General features: G+C 38.4%; 1 long non-coding RNA gene across 1 annotated transcript; it reads left to right on the top strand.

Moving 5' to 3' along the window:
* Positions 1-271: 271 nt before the first annotated feature.
* Positions 272-15,980, top strand: LOC134156073 (uncharacterized). The gene is made up of 3 exons (XR_009961820.1): positions 272-338; positions 3,532-3,575; positions 15,544-15,980. It is a non-coding gene; the product is annotated as an uncharacterized LOC134156073 (long non-coding RNA).
* The last annotated feature ends 421 nt before the right edge of the window (positions 15,981-16,401 follow it).

Genomic DNA, 16,401 nt, shown 5'->3' with positions numbered 1-16,401 from the left:
GCATAGTTCAGAAACCTTGCTAATGATAACTAACCAATTTCACATGTTTCTGTTTCCAAGGAGCAAGAAATTCTGAAACAAGAGTTTGATTTCTCTCACTGTAGAGTTAGGTTGCAGAGGCTATGGTAGGCTATGCGTGTCTGTGTGCTGCCCTCTGCCCAGGCCTGTTTCAGAAGCAAAGCATACCTCTGTGTTTTCCATGTATAGGAAGCTTGTGAAGCCTGTGCTCAGCAAGGCACAGTCACCTATCTAGTTACAAATTTCCCAAAATCTCACCGTGATTAGTTTGTCTGAAAATTTTGGTCTTGCTGAGCCTTCTGACACCTGTGGAGTTGAAGGTAGGTTGCTGTTCAGCCAACTTTAATCTTTCCCATTTGCACATGTTGCTCAGATTGCTTTATTACATGGTTATTGTCATTGTTCTTAGTTCTTTGTATCACAACACCATTTGGCTACTCACAAGAACAAGGATCTCCTCATTGAAAGAGTTTCTTCTGTTTACATTTACCTTATCACTAGTTTTCCCCCTTTTGTATGGAGTTTCTCAGAGAAAATCATTGAGCAAATCATTGAGGCCTCAATGATTTACTCACATTAAGCACTTGAACCAGCTACTCTGGTATCTTAGAAATGTTGCGAAGGCTTTGATCAACTGATCAGTGTTCATCATACACTGCCCCTCCCAAAAATGCCAGCTATTCCTAACATGTTTTGTGTTGCATAACTCTGCCATGAAATTTAAATAATCCTTTTTATTTAGAGAAGTGAAGAAAGATTTTTGGCAAGTCATGAAACTTTGAAATGGAATATCTTACTAATGGAATTGATACTTTCCCCTCCAAAATAGTCATGAACTTTCATAAGACTCATGTACTATATTTTTTAAGGAAATGGGGAATTATAGCACTGAATCGCTAATGCTACTTTGTATTTGGGGAGCACCTAAAAGTTATTTGACATTTTTAAATTACTTGAGGGTATAGTTATCTTTGGGAAACACTGGTAAATTTAATTATTTTCAAAATCACTATTATTTAGTGATTACATATAACAGTTCTTTATAGATAAACATGAGCTTTCATACAGACTGGACTTATTATCCCAGACCATAGACTTCCAATATCAGATTTTGCTATAATGGTTATCTCTGAGCACATAAAATTAAAAAATTGAAATCAGTAAAAAGCTATGTAAAACAGCAGTGTTGACATGCATTGGTCTTCGACTTGTGGCACAGCATGGATTTGAGACATAACATTTAAGAAGAGGGATGGGGGAAACTACTCAAAGTTAGTCTGTAAAGCCTAGGTAGTTTTGCAAACCTGGATTAATTCTTCTGTGTTTTGACCACTGGGGTAGAGGAAATCACCAGTGTCTGTCAATCCCACCAAATAGCTTCCTTTGAACTCAATCAAACTGTACCTGAAAACCAGTCAGGTTTAAGCATTGCCATTGTAAGGTTGCTCCAGACCAGGAGAGCTGCAGGCTCCTAATTCCCATATAGAATTTTTCCAACGCTCTGCCAGTGTGGCTTGAAGCAGGTTTTTTTCCTTCCGCCATTGATCCACAAAAGCCATGCGTATTTGCCTTCCATCCTTCATCTTGCTGGGCTAAATGCATACATCTTTAATCTCTTCTTCAAAGAAGGAAGATGCTCTTTCCGATAGCTTTCTGTTACATAAAGTGTTTTTCTGTGGTAGAGAGCACAGTGTTTGCACACAAGATTCTCCTACTTCTTTAGTATTTATAAAAATGTGAAAGATAGATGTCTACTCAACCTAGTGCACTGGTTTACTGACTTTCTAGTAGGTTTTTCTGTTTGTTTATATGATGATAGGAATCTCTTCTATCATACTTTCCATCTGCACACGGTCCTTTTTGTGTGTAAACTACTGTGTGTGTTACACCTTCCTGTGCACACCTACTGAGGACCACCATGGCGTTTTTTAAAAGCCCGGAGAACATGTCCAAACAATGCAAATGAACTAGGAGATCTTCCATATTTAAGTGATTTTCTAAAGTAAAGGAAGCTGACCTCTGAAATTTATCTCTGCATTATGATTTTCCCTTCTAATATAGCAGATACTTAACCTTCTAAATTAAGACTGCTTTCTTTAGGAGAAAGAAAAGTAAACCAGCGTAATGACTTTTTATTCTCTATCATATGCACAAAGAGGACAGTGAGTCACTACCTGCATGACTAGCAGGAATCCTCAATGTCATGTATGCTAGCAGCCCAAGGACAAGGAGACCACTAATGGTGTTTTTTCCATATTTGACCATGCTAACAGCTGTTTTCAGCTACAATGTATTTCTAATATCAAAGAGAGGAGTAAATCAAATTGAGCATTAACATTTATAACACACTTTTCCCTGTGGGGTTCTGAGCATACTTCCTTTGAAGTATTTTCCACTCTTCTGATAGATTTTTCAGTAAATTTTGATGTGGCAGGGGAACTGACAGGATTCTGAGAGTTTAAGGGTTTAAAACCTTACCAAAAGCCCACAGAAGTCTGTAGGAGTCTTTCCTTTGCCTTCCATGGGTATGTCGTGGTTTAACCTCAGCTGCCAACAAAGCACAACCCAGCTGCTCAATCACCCACCCCTCAGAAGGATGAGGGAGAGAATTGGAAAGTGAGAAAACTCATGGTTTGAGATAAAGACAGTTTAATAGGTAAAGAGAAAGCCACACACCAAGCAAAGCAAACCAAAGAATTCATTCATCACTCCCCATCAGCAGGCAGGTGTTCAGCCATCCCCTGGAAAACATGGCTCCATCATGTGTAACAGTTACTCGAGGTGACAAGTAGACGGCATTTGGTAGAATCATTCTAACTCCATACCTGAAGGCAAAACAAAACAAAAATTACTTGGTTTAGTTTTTAATTGCAACAAGTCTAGTGCATGTGTGTGTGTATGTACATGTGCATGTATTTATGTAGACAGCTATGTTTCTTATTTCCTTCTTTCTCATAAAAGGTTCTGGGTATTTTATTTCCTTTCCCTTGTTTTGAAAACTAAAACCAAACAAAACATGATGAAAGCTGTTTCTCTTTCCATGAGCAAATAACACAGATTAAAAACTGTGAAGAAACTGAATAAATGGAAAAATAAAAAGATGACAATCATTTCAGTTTAAAATACATAAAGTCAGAATCATAGAACCTGCTAGGTTGGAAAAGACCTTCAAGATCACCAAGTCCAACCGTTACCTCAGGACTGCCAAGACACTAAGGGACTCATAGAAGATATAGCTAAACAAGGTACAAGAAAGACCTTTTATAGGAAAGACCTTCGGTAGTCTTAAAAAATTCACAGTCTTGATTTTAGGGCAGAAAGTATTCTGTCCTTTTTCAATTGCCATCTGAAATTTCCATAACATTTATTCTTCTGGTGAGCATAGAGGTAGGAGAAATAAAGAAAGGTTTCTGCATTTCTAATGATATGTCCAATATATTGCTTCTGCCTTTTGCAGGTGCCAAATCACTGAAGCATATGGAAGAGGATTTTTTGGTTGTTGTTGTTTTATAGAAGATAATTCTCTCCATCTTGGACTTTGTACATTTGTACCCATGGTAAGTAAGCCAGACAACAAATGAGTTATGAGAAACATCAGTAAAATATTCAAAAAGTCACAATATTTCCAGTTTAACTGTGAACTTTGACATATCATGAATATATGATATCATGGTAGTAGAAGATTTACAGGCCTTCATTTGGCAAGATTGGTTTGCAGATTTCTACTTGTGGTAACATGCTGTCCTAAACTTATTAATATAAAACTTTCATGTCATCTTTATGCCATCACTTTATCACTCGTATATTAATTATGGTGATGAATGAAATGTCAATACTCCAGGTAGCGGGAAGAGGCATTCAGGAAAAAAGTATGAAGCAGTTAAGCTTGTTTTTTGAAGTTAGACAGCAGTAACAACAGGAGCTAACAGCAAATCACACATGAAAACAATACCTGGACAAAACAAGAAATCAAACTTTACGGGAGTGGAAACTGTTGCTATATTGGTTTACCATGGCTGGCTGAAAAAGGTAGTGAGCATTGTGAAGTCTCCATCCTTGGAGATATTCAAAGTTGCCTGGACACACAGCTCTAGGTGTTTCTGCTTGGTTGGGTCAGATGACCTCTAAAGATCCCTTCTCACCTCAGTTGATCTGTGAATATCTAAAAGAAAAGCAATAGAGAAGTAGGTACTGCTCCCAGGGCAGGTACCAGAGCAGAGCACATCTGTATTTTCACAGGGAGGGATGCCAAAACCCACAGTAGTAGCTCTGAAGGACTGGGAAGGTCCCTCTTCAGCCACAGTACAATGAATTGCAAGACAGATAGGGCACAAGGAGAGGTTGCTTCCTTGCTTCCACAGCCACCAGTTACTATCTTCACAGCCTTGTAACTGTTTTAACTTTTCTGCCCTCCACTTCCACAGCTGGCTGACTTGAGAAATGCTTTAAAACCCATAGCTGAAAGGTACTGCTACTCCTGTACTTGTTATTACTTGTACAGTATATCTGACAGCTGTCCTCTGCAAATGAATAGACACTACATTAAAAGAGAGAATAAGAGAAAGCATGGAAAAACTGTTTTCTGTGGCAGAAGAGCCTGTATGGCTTTGTGAAGGGAAGCTGTGCCGCCCAAACCTGTGCCGCCCAAACCTGTCAGATCTCTTTAGAGGAATCAATGACTGTGAGAGAGATATAATTTTGTCAAGGTACATCCTTTTAATTTTAAAGGACTTTTGGAAAGGTTTCTTATCAAAGTTTCTTAAGAAGTTAATTTGACATTGACTAATAATTGATTAGAAGTAGAGAAAGAAGGGTAGGACTAGTGGCCATCCTTACAGTGGTCAAGGTCACAGTTAGATGCTACAATGATGTGCAGTAAGAGCAGTGCTTTGCAATATTATCTTGAGAGATCTGAAAGCATGAGCAGCTAGTGAATTGACAAATGTTTGCCACTATTATAAAAATATGCAGGATAATAAAAACTAAAGCTGGTTGTGAAGAATTAAAACAAGACTTAATTGGTGAGCAATAAAATGGTTAGTAAAATGCTATGTTGATAAATGTGGTGTACCTGAGAAAAATAACTTCACTTGCATAATTATGAACTCTAAATGAGCAACTACAACTCCAGAGGGAGAGGGGGAGAATCACTTCAGTCAGCTTTATGAAAATATCAGCTTGACAGTCAACTGGAGTCAAACTCAGAATGGTAGGGAAAAAGGAATTGGGAGGGAAAGCTAGAAATTATGTCACCGAGTGCCTCCAGTGGCACCTGCAGCTTTAAAGCCATGTGCAATTTACACCCTCCTAGCTATAACCAGATATAGTAGAAGTGACACCCCATTTGACAAGGAGCGGATAACGCTCCTTCCCTGGACAAGATGTCATGGATTGATAGATTTACTACAATGAAAGGTTTCCCTAAAGCGCCCAGACATGATGGCAAAAAAAAAACAAACAACAAAAACCACAAACAAACAAAGCCCCCAGACTTTTCTATTTGAAAGAGAGAGGACTGTATATGGAGGAGGAGGCTGTAATAGCTGTATGTGTAGCTTTGTGAATGACATGGAGAAGGTGAAAAGCAAACGATTGTAAAGTATTTCTCACAGAACAAGAACTGAAATTATCAGGCCACAGCTTTAAGAGGAATCAAAATATTTTCCCAGTGCACACACTGACCAAAGTGCCTAATTAAACTGCAGAAACTTATTTCTACAGGATATTGCAGGGGCTAAAATGGACAATATCCATCACTGAATATTAAGAACACTGGCTTGAATACATCTTCTAGTACTTGAAATCCTGAAGACACTCCTTGCAAGACTCCGGGTCACTCTCTATTTTCTGTTCTCATACATTTTCCCTTTATATCAGATACCAGTCTCAGTCAGTAGGAAAACCTTTGACCAAAGTTTTAACAGCTTGTGTTTTGTACAAAACCTTGACTGATAGTCCTTAGTGGTGTTTTTCTAGACAGACAACCGGACTCTGTACCAGGTTAACTGTAAGGCTGCTTTGAAGTCTTGTATAAGTGAGCTTTTTATGTAAAAACAACATTTTGTCAGTACATCCTGAACAAACATGAACTCCGTGCTCCCAGCCTTCCAAAAAGACGTGGTCATTATGTTCAGACAGCTATTGAATCCACCTGAAAAGCAGCAAAGCTGTTGAAGAACAAATGAGCTTGGCTGCAGTGTTGATTTAACACAGAGAAAATAACCTGCCCCAGGGAGCACTGCCCCCATCCAGGTTTACAAAACTGAGCCCTGCTTGGGACTCATGACCCCCATGCAGATTTCACAGTTGAATTTCAGGAAAGCAGCCAAATGTTGCCTGTTAATAGAGATGCTAGTTAACAATTTTAAAGGTAAGGAAATTATCCTTACTGTTTCAGAAGTAATCCTGCTACAGAAAGTACCATGACAATGGAAAATACCTTTGGCTGGAGCAACTGCAGTAAAACCAGATAGATAATAGATAGATAAATATATAAATAGATAAACTGTTATTTTTAATGTAGCTAGGTTTAGAGATTGCCTCCATATTAGCCAAAACATTGAGAAATAAGTTATGTACTAGTAGGTATCTTATGGATTAACTTCGTTATGAATTTAAACTCCCAAAGATAAATTTTTCACCTTTATCCAGTCTGATGACTGACCTCATGAGTGAAGGTTAAGAAACAATCTGCAGTCAACAGGGTATTTAGGTAATTTCATTATCCCATTTTCAGTCCTTCTCCAGGCTCTGACTTTAAGTAACCTCTGCTGAATTAAGTGGTGCAGAAGATTTGTAAACTACTGTTAGCTTTGGTTTGTTTGTGGGCTATGGTCACTACTGTATTAGATCTTTTCATTATATTGTGTGATTGATCATCTTAACTAGGTAAGACTGCTTATGTGTGACCAGAGACACACAAAAAGAGCAAAGCTGAATTATTGGTGGCTAAGTTTTCTTGAAGAAAAGGAGCTGAGATTGTGGAGCTAGAGAAGTAAAGACCTGAATTTTATGGAGTATTTAAGAGCTTTCTTTTTCTGTTAAAGGGTTTTACAGAGTAACATAATTAGGAAAAACAAACACTCCGCACCCCCCCAAAAAAAAAAAACAAAAACAAAAAATCCCCCCCCAAAAAAACCAACAAACCACTCCCCCCCCAAAAAAAAACCTCAAAACCAACCAATCAAAAAAATCCCAAACAAAAAACAAAACAAAACAAAACAGCTATTTTCTTAGTATAAGTTGGGATCAGACTAAAATTTAATTTTTACCATATCACATTCCCATAAGAGAGTCACAAATGATATGTGCATGCAGAATCTTAGTTGTGTGAAGAGCAGGGTAAAGACATTACTGATTTCGTCAGGGAAAAAAGTTAGGCAAAATGTTCAATGCCAGAAAAAACCACTACCTTTTTCTGAGAAAAATAGGATAAAGAAAATAGAATTAGGTCAGATTAACTGATGTGAGCAAGAAAAGGTAAAGGACTTCCCTTTCATCAGAAGGGCCAGAAGGGTTAAAATGATATTCATGATGACTGTGTCTTGTCACACAGCTTTTGCCAAACCACATAAATTGTGCATAAGGTACCTAGACCTACTACCATCTCTCTGTTGTAGAACAGCTCAGTCTTTCCACATAAAATAAGTGATCCATACACCGAAACTCACTGAGGTATCCTCCACTGAACTCCTCAAGGCAAAACATGAGACCCAGGCCCTCCATCATCACAGTATGTGGTAATGAATTGTGTCCCTCTTTTTACCTCACTTTTTCACTTTCAAAACAGGCCAAATCCCTTTCCCTACCAGTTCTGCCTAGCAGCCCTCCCTTCATCCTGACCCAAAGTCACTGATTCCCCTGAACCAAAGAACAGTTCAATGAACTGTCTCTCTCAAATTGACAAGTGTGCCATCCAAGTACACATATGAAATAAAGGTAAATTACTGTTCCCTCCCATGAAACATTCAATAAAGAGAAACAATTAGTGCATATGATCAAAACGGGTCCTCAGTGTAAAATGTGAATACCATCATGATCAAAATAGCTTCAGAGGTGAAAGATGGACTGGTGGCACATGCTTCAGAGAAGTCAGAACTTTTCTGTGTACTTAAAAGGCATGTATGTGTATGGGCTGAGATTTCTATAGCTTTGATTTTCAGAAAGTGGGCATTTTTTTTAAATGAGTAGTTTCTGGGTGTCTACCTTCAGAGACCAAAAAGAGAACGGTAGTGTTTTTATGCAGCTTTCCTATTATTCTTTCTTCTCCCTGCAACTACCAGGTAACAAGTACCCTCCCCCCCCCAGAAAGTATTCCCATATCTAAGTGGTTATTACTAGTTATTTTTTTAAGAATTTCATAAAATGTAAATGCCATCCAAAAGCCCTGAATTGCGTTATTCCGTATGAATTATTTAAGCCCTTCATCATACCCTTAATTTCAATCCTGTCTTTTGACAAAAATATAAGAAGAGATAAATTTATATTGTGTATTAAGGGAGGTACAAAACTAATTCGTCACTTCGAACCTGTCAAACAAGGGCACTGCATTTTCTCTCTGGCAGGTATACCAGGTTTTTCCTCTGCGGCAGGACAGCCTCCTGCTGTCTGAACAGATGAGTGAGGAAGGTTCACACCACTGGATGCTGCTTCTTGGCCAGCAATAGTATCCTTGCAGAAACAGAACTGTGCAGAGCAGGGGCAGAACAAGCATAACCACAGGTTCAGAATGGGAAAGGTGAAAACTGACCATTTGTTTTCTGTATCTGGTTTAAAGAGGTACTTAAGGAAAGGTAAAACCTACCCTGCATTTTAAAACCTCTTTTCAATAAGCCTCATACTTTGTGGAAAAGATTTGGATTAGAAATTTCTAATGGTTTTAATATACTAAGAATATTCTCCTTAGTTTCATCAGTTTACTAGGTGGTATCAACAGTGGTATTCCCAATATACCATCTATATATTTTTTTGCTTTCTCACTTTAACAGTAATTAACAAATTCTGAGTTTCTTAATAATTCTATTGTTTCTATTCATAAAAAGACAAGCACAAGAAAAAAAGTTATTTATTCCTTTTGCTTCCTTTTGTCTGAAATGCCTTTCCACTTTCAGTTTGATTCCTGGGGAATGCTGAGTCTTAATTACAGAATTACTATAGGTTTGCTCACAGTATCATATTTGTACTTGAAAAGGAATTTGTCCCACAAAATTTTCTGGGTGTGGTCATAGTCTCCAGAATTTAAACACTTCCTTTACAAATTTGATTCGGACTAAATTTATAGATGTGAAAGATTTTTGCATGGCACTCTTGTGATCTGCTGGTAGTTCATGACAGAAGCTGATTATGGTGAAAAGACACACAAGAGTGTTTCCACCTTCCTGATTTCCCTTTCCTCTCTTGTTCTTCATAAAGAGTTTGATGGAAAAAAAACTCATTAAAATTTCCAAAGTGGATAGTCAGAAAATCATACAATATCGATACTTTGAAAAGAATTATTTTCATACTTTTGAAAAGTATTCTTTCTTCAAACTTCCTTTGTACCCGTTTTGCTGAGACAGGCCCAGAAAAACCAAAACAAAGAAGAGGAGCAGTCCAACTCTTCCACCTCCCTCTATCTCCCCACCAGGCTTGTCTGGGATCATTGCAGCCCCATCCAGCCAAGCTCATCAGCTGCCTGGCCAAGCCACATAGTTCCAGTGTCCATGGAAGCACCCGTCTCCCCATGCAGCAGTTGTACCACCTGGGTTGCCACCTCCTCTGCTTGTATATAGACATAACCTTCTTCACCCAGGTTTTTCTAAGCAATTAACATTTTCTTGTAAGAGCCCTGCCAGCCCCCTGTATCTTCGCAGTTCATATAGGTACATAAAGATACTTGCTTCCATTGTTAGTGAGTGGTTTGTGGAAAGGAGAACAGAGAACACTGCAGTGTCATTTGGCTGCTTGCATCGATCTAAAAGTTTGTTCCACCATCCATAACTCTTCCCCATATTCGATTTTCCCTTAAGTGGGTTTGGATGAAGACATGCTGTAAAGCAAAAGATTGGCTCTTTGTGCTGTTGCAGGGACAGCTGCCCTGTGAATTTTATTATTTGCTAAGAAAAAAACATGATCTGTAACCGGAGAAAATAAGCCTTGTGGAAAATATCAGTACAGCATGGTCTAACTTTGAAGACTGGTCAGAAGGAAAGAAACAAAAAAAAAAAACCATATTAGTGGAGATCTTTCTACACAAGCCTAAAAGAAACTTAAAAAGGCTACCGACTTGGACAGCACTGGATTCAGCCTCTTAACTCTTTCATTTGTGTATGAAAGTGGCAAAATTTTACAGGTGTTCTTTACATTAAAATGGAATGTGCAAGCTTCAGATGCCTGTGAAATACTGACAGGTAATAGAACACATTTTGGTATTTTCTCTGAAAGATTATCTTTTTTCAAAAAATAATTAAATGATGCTCCTAGTCCTTATAGTAAGAAAGCAGAGCTTCTGAACAAAGCCAAGTGCAATACATTTTCCCTAGATCCCACACAAAAGTCAGATAAAATATGTTTGAAGATGGAGATTCATTCGAGCAATATGCATTTACTCTGGAACACAGTACTGTCAATTACCTTTTGGAGTATTTCACAATTCCTAGTTTTAGCAATTTCTTCCAGCCCTGGTTGGACTTTGGTGATGAACCAGCACCCTGGTCCAAACCAACATTTGACTGCAACCACAAAGGGAGCAGAATTTCAGCAGTGAAACAATTTGTCTCACTTTTTCATCCTTTGTTTCTTCTGTTAATTTGCCATCATTCCTATTTCTATTAAGAAGTTTAACTTAGTGTCACTAGAGCAGTTTTTTCCCCCCTGCAGTCCAGTGACTTGTGATAGGTGGTTGTTACTTGCCAGCAGATGAAAAGTGACTTAATCATTTGCCATCAATATTTCCAGTTTTATCAGCAAGTGCATCTTGACACTCTTTCCCTGCCCCATCAAATGACGAGGGTTCCACCTAGAAAGGAAGCCCTTCAAACAGAACACGCTGAAAAATACCACCCCAGAGGCAATTGGAATATAACTCCAGGGTGGCAGATGACTTTAAAAAAAAAAAAAAGAAAGAAAATTATAAGCCTAAGTGTAAAAAGTTTATCATCCAAATTTAAGCACCTGTTTTCCCCACCATTTAACATCTTCCAACATGACAAACTGTCCATGGTTCCTTTTCTCTCACAGCTGATAAATTGTTCTATTTCTCCACCTTTACCATTAAGGAAATCAAAGCAAAAGCTTTGTAATTCATCAAATCCTCAAACGGCAGCAGTTACAGCAGAAGAGGCGGGCGTAAGAATCAATATGCTTTTCACTTGTGTAAGCATTTTAACATACTGTGAAAATTAGCTTGTTAGGAGATTTTCTTTTCACCACCGTGTTGCAGCTCCAGAATGAAAACCAAGAATAGGCCAAGATCTAAATTGTAGAGTATGGCACTATTAAACATTTATCTACTACTGCAACTACCTTACACCTTTCCATTATGCAAAAGGTGGGTTGAGTCACAATAAAATTGAATGAAACCTGACTATTCTGGTAGTGATGTTTAATGCTTGCCCACTCACCTCATCACTGGACTTAGAGAAATCTTGATATGTATAATAAGACCTTGGAAAAGCCTCACCTGTGATCAAGCTTGTTTCCTTCAAAAGCCCTAAATGCCGTATATTTAAGGAACACTGAAATAAGGGGAAATGTACTTTATGTTAAAAAGCAGCCTCACTTTGATTCTTCATCCTATCACTCCTGCTACTGTGAAGCTGTATAAATGTATATTAAAATAAAAATACCAAAACATGCTGTACTCTCTCCCACAGTGGAAGAAACCCCCTGATTCCCATCTCAGGCAAGAATACGTAATTTTAACTCTTCAAGGGAAACCCAGAAGCCACTCAGCCATTCATTATCAGAGACTGTCCATAATCCCATGACATGTGCCTTGTCTCAGAAACACTTTGCCAGATGATTTTGCAAACTCTGTACTCTGAACTGCAAAGAATAATTAACAGTTCTTTGAGGTGTGGCAGAAATATGACATTAAAAACTACCTCTGTTACAAGGCACGCATCAGTATCCAGAGGCCATTACAACATTTTTGAATGGCATTTACACTGAAAGAGAATTGCTAAAAATATAGAAAAGCACCACAGTCACACTGATGCCTCAGTCTCATGGGATGTAGGCATGTACATACTTGAATTTCTTCGGAAGTCAGAAAACAACCCGCAGCTTCAGACTGAAAAGGAGAAACTTACTGAAGTGTAAATCTGGAATGCCTTGGAAAATTTTAGCTGATGTTCCCAAGAGGCTTTGAAAGCAGCTCTAAGCAGAAAACTAACCTCCCTATTGCACTGAGATGGCCAGGATGGAAGCACAGAGGTAGTCATTTGGGGCAGAAGCAGTGGGGCATGCGGAGAGGAATCAGGCTTTTGTAAGGCAGCTTAGAGCACTGTGGTCTTGTTTGTTCTTCTGCCCAAGACCATGCCACTGTCAGCCAGTGACACAAGAAGTGTCCTAGCAGCAGGCATCAGGGATATCAGTAGTCCCCAGCCCTACTGTGGAAAAGTTATCTACCCATCATTGTCAACTAATATGAGAGTGTGGGGAAAATGAAGTCTAAAAGGGGCATTTTGTTTTAACATCTTATTTATGAGGTAGTGACTGCTGTTACAATCAGGTAAATCATTAAAAGCACTAACACAATGACATTCCTAGATTTTGAAGGGGTTTTTCCAAATTCTTATGTGTCTATGAGTAGATGGATTCTTTTATTCTCAGTCACCCAGACAGTATGTTTTTAAAGGCATGAGAAGTGTGTGGATACAAGTTAGGGGAAATGGATTAACTATTGCCATGTCTAGTATTTGAAACTGTTTATTTTGTTTGGAGACTGTGGCACGTAACTACTTACTGTTAATATGGCGCACAGTGTCCAATACAAAAGCACCAGAGAAAAGCTAGATACTTCTGTTGGTTAAACCCTTTAAAAATACACTTGAGGATATACTAATGAAGTCAGAGCACTCCAATATTTGTTAAAGGCTTTTTTTAACATATTTATCTTCTGCAAATGAAGTAAAGGCACTTTAAGTGTTACCTGAGTAAGGCTTAAGTAAATGCATTTGCTTGTGTTAAGAGTTTTCTCATCTGCACATATTGAACTAATGAGCAGCTTTCATTACAGTACAATGAAATCATCAAAAGGATTAATCACACACTTGCTCCGATTTCAAGATAGACCAAGTTTGAACTATAGTGGAAGCAATATTGAAATTCATGGAATACATACTGTAACTGTGTGAAAGCCTTGAGGAGCAGTTGCAGAATCCTAATTGTCCAAGCAAGTTATAAGCTAAAAGGTGGAAAGTTGTAAGTCTTAGCAATTCAGTAGCATCCCCCTCTTGAAGGCTGCAAACATAGTAGTGCTTAATAGTGCACCCTTACTTTTAATATAGGCCTTGGTAATACTGGCTGTGCAAGCCTTCTTAGGTTGGCACACTTCTATGGGAACAACATGGAGTCTGTACCTGAAATAGCACCAATATTGACAGCAAGCGCTACAGACTCTTCTGAAATTTTGCTTTTATTAGGAAAAGGGGTATTTGATTTTAAACACCAATCGTTAATGGATGTGAGAGTACAAATAAATGGCAGTATTGAGCAACCTATGGGAGTCTCACTGGAACATATTAGGAAGGAGAGCAACCTGTAGATGGAAAAGGAACAGTCAGAAACCAGCTTTGATTCCAACAATTTTTTGTCTGGGGAGAAAAAATGACACATTTCTCAGACTTTTAAAGTCAGCACTGGGTTTTCTAGGTGATTACTTTTATAACACTTTTTCTGATTTACGGCTGGGCTTAAACCACAACACAAACACATACAACAACTGAAGAAAACAATCACTGGTGGCAGTCAGAAGAGCTTTGGTTTTCTTAACCAAAATCCTCCAGAAAAATAGATGACTCTGAAAGGATGGATTAACATCAGTCGGCAGATGTGTTTTGATAATAATAACAACAGCAATAAGAAGAAGCAGCTCAACCATAACAATAGCAATAGTAATAATGATAATTTCATACCTGTGTGCTATACGTAGTTTTCAGTCACCAGGTGGTTTCCAGTTCCGAACACCCTGATTTGAACATTGTTAATGTTTGGGGCATTTTTGCTGGCAGAGATCTATAGCTATGATGTCAAATGGCTGTCCATTTCAATGGTTAGTCAGTATTACCAAGTATATAAGCCCTTTCTCTAGTCCATCATGTATCGCAGAGGACAATGTCACTGTTTTCTCATAGAGATAATTTCTGCCTTTCAGATATTTTACTGGAAGAAATAACATTATAAACAGTATAAGGAAGATAAATATACTTCCTAAAGAGAACATTCCACCAATGATCTTCCCTTATCTGTTTTGCCTTCTTTTTTTTTAGCAGCTATAGTAACTCACTGTCAGATCAGGGTATTCCTTGGCTCTTTTTAGTTCATTGAGCATTTAAGTTTGACTTATTACTAGTAACTAAAAAGAAAAATATTCAACGTCACTTGAACTAGAAGTGACAAGATATACACAATGATTTAATTTATGTGACTGTCACTTCAAATTCCCAGTTTGTGCAAACTTTCTGCAGGAGAGGCCTGTAGACAGCTGACTGGAGAGCTGTTCACTCTTGTGGTCTCACTCCTGGCCCATGTTCACAGCTGTGAGATTCACTACAGGGCTGAGAAAAAAGATCCTGTGACTGATATAGATGCTGCAGTGAATTTCTCCATCTCCTGTCACAATGTTGCATTTGCATAAAATTAATTAAAAACCACTACCTGCAAAATCATAAAAAAACAACAAACCAGAACCAAAACATCTTTCAGTGTGTAAAAGAATTAAGATCAATATATCATGCTACAGTTCATAATATGTAGATGTCAAAGGTTCTACTAGACATTGAAGTCTGTGGGAACTTAGAGGGAGAAGTAGTTTTCTTCTTTTTCTGTATCACCACCAAACTTCATGCAAAAAATTAGAAACTTCTTTTCAGTTAGAAGAAGCTTTTAAGCTTTGCCTTTTTTATTAGGCAAAGCAGTCTGGGGGAGTACATGTGATTTGGAGCTTTATGCAAGTGGTAATGTATACTACTAGCCGAAGTGTAGTTGTTACAGGAGAAAACAGTAAAAAAGAAAAGGCCAAAGAAGTCAGCAAGTTATGAAATTAAAATAAGGTTGGTCCCACACTGCGTACTTCTGTCATTAAAGGCAACTGAAATGTTAGTGCCGACAACTCTGGTATGAAAAATTTTCTTGTTAACACAGATTTAGTACTCTGAGCAGTGCACTCTGTTCGTGGGGTATCCAGCTTCTGCTGGATATCCAAGATATGCTTTGGGATAAACTTGAGGTCTATAGCTTCATAGGCTTTTGGTTGCTGGTCTCTGAAGAACTTGCCCAAGAGCTCCATAACTGGTGTAAATATGCCTCTCCCTTCAATTGCAGGAGTGTACTGATTCAAATGAACAGAAGCAGAAAAAGGGGGCCATAACACGGATGAGATGAAAACTGCTTGCCTAAACAATGAAGATCCTGAAAGCTCATCTCTTATAGCAGAGAAGCTGAAGAAGTCTCCTTTATGATCTTTGCACACATACATGAGTTAAATTTGGCCTATCCTGTGTTGGCTTGTGCAATGCACTTAATTTGACCAAGGAATGATGTCATGAAACTCTCATTTAGGTTGGTAGAGAAATCAAGACAGAGTCTTGGAGGTCCAGACAGAAGACATCATGCAGCGTTAGAAGCTGATTAGATACAGAGAAATTAGCTTTTAACTTGCCACATTTCTGATAATTTCCTTGTTTTCAGCCCTAAAATGTAAATATTTCTTATTAAACCAGGGTACCACGTGGCATAAATAGTAAAAAATAAATAAAAATGCATACCAGTCCAGCCCTCCAGAAATGTAGCTGTCAGAAGTACTTACAGATATGATGCACTGGTGAGGAGGGTGGGTGGGTTTTTTAATTATGCATGAAAAGGACAGTTATTGGCAAGTAAATGATATTTAGGCATATGAAGCAGAAAACTGTTGTTTAAAATGGAATAATTTCATGACTCTGTGTATGTGGTGGTGGTGGCAAGGATTTTGCAGAAAGAGGGCTTCAGTGGTGGCTTCTGCGGGAGGAGCTCAGGAGCTGTCCTGTGCTGGACAGCCAGCCAGTCACTTACTGCTGCTTCTGCAATGCAGTGGTAACTGATCTCCCTGCCTTTGTTTTGACCCAAGAGCTTTTTCATCTTTGCTCCGTCAGTCCTGTTAAGGAGTGGGAATGGGAGTGGGAGCGGGTGAGCAGCTGGGTG

Source organism: Pezoporus occidentalis, unplaced genomic scaffold (assembly GCF_034315485.1).
Source record: "Pezoporus occidentalis ecotype Australia unplaced genomic scaffold, CSIRO_AGI_Poc_V1 ctg81, whole genome shotgun sequence".
NCBI lineage: Eukaryota > Metazoa > Chordata > Aves > Psittaciformes > Psittacidae > Pezoporus > Pezoporus occidentalis.
Note: the sequence above shows the minus strand (reverse complement) of the source record. Positions and strands in the feature narration are given on the sequence as shown.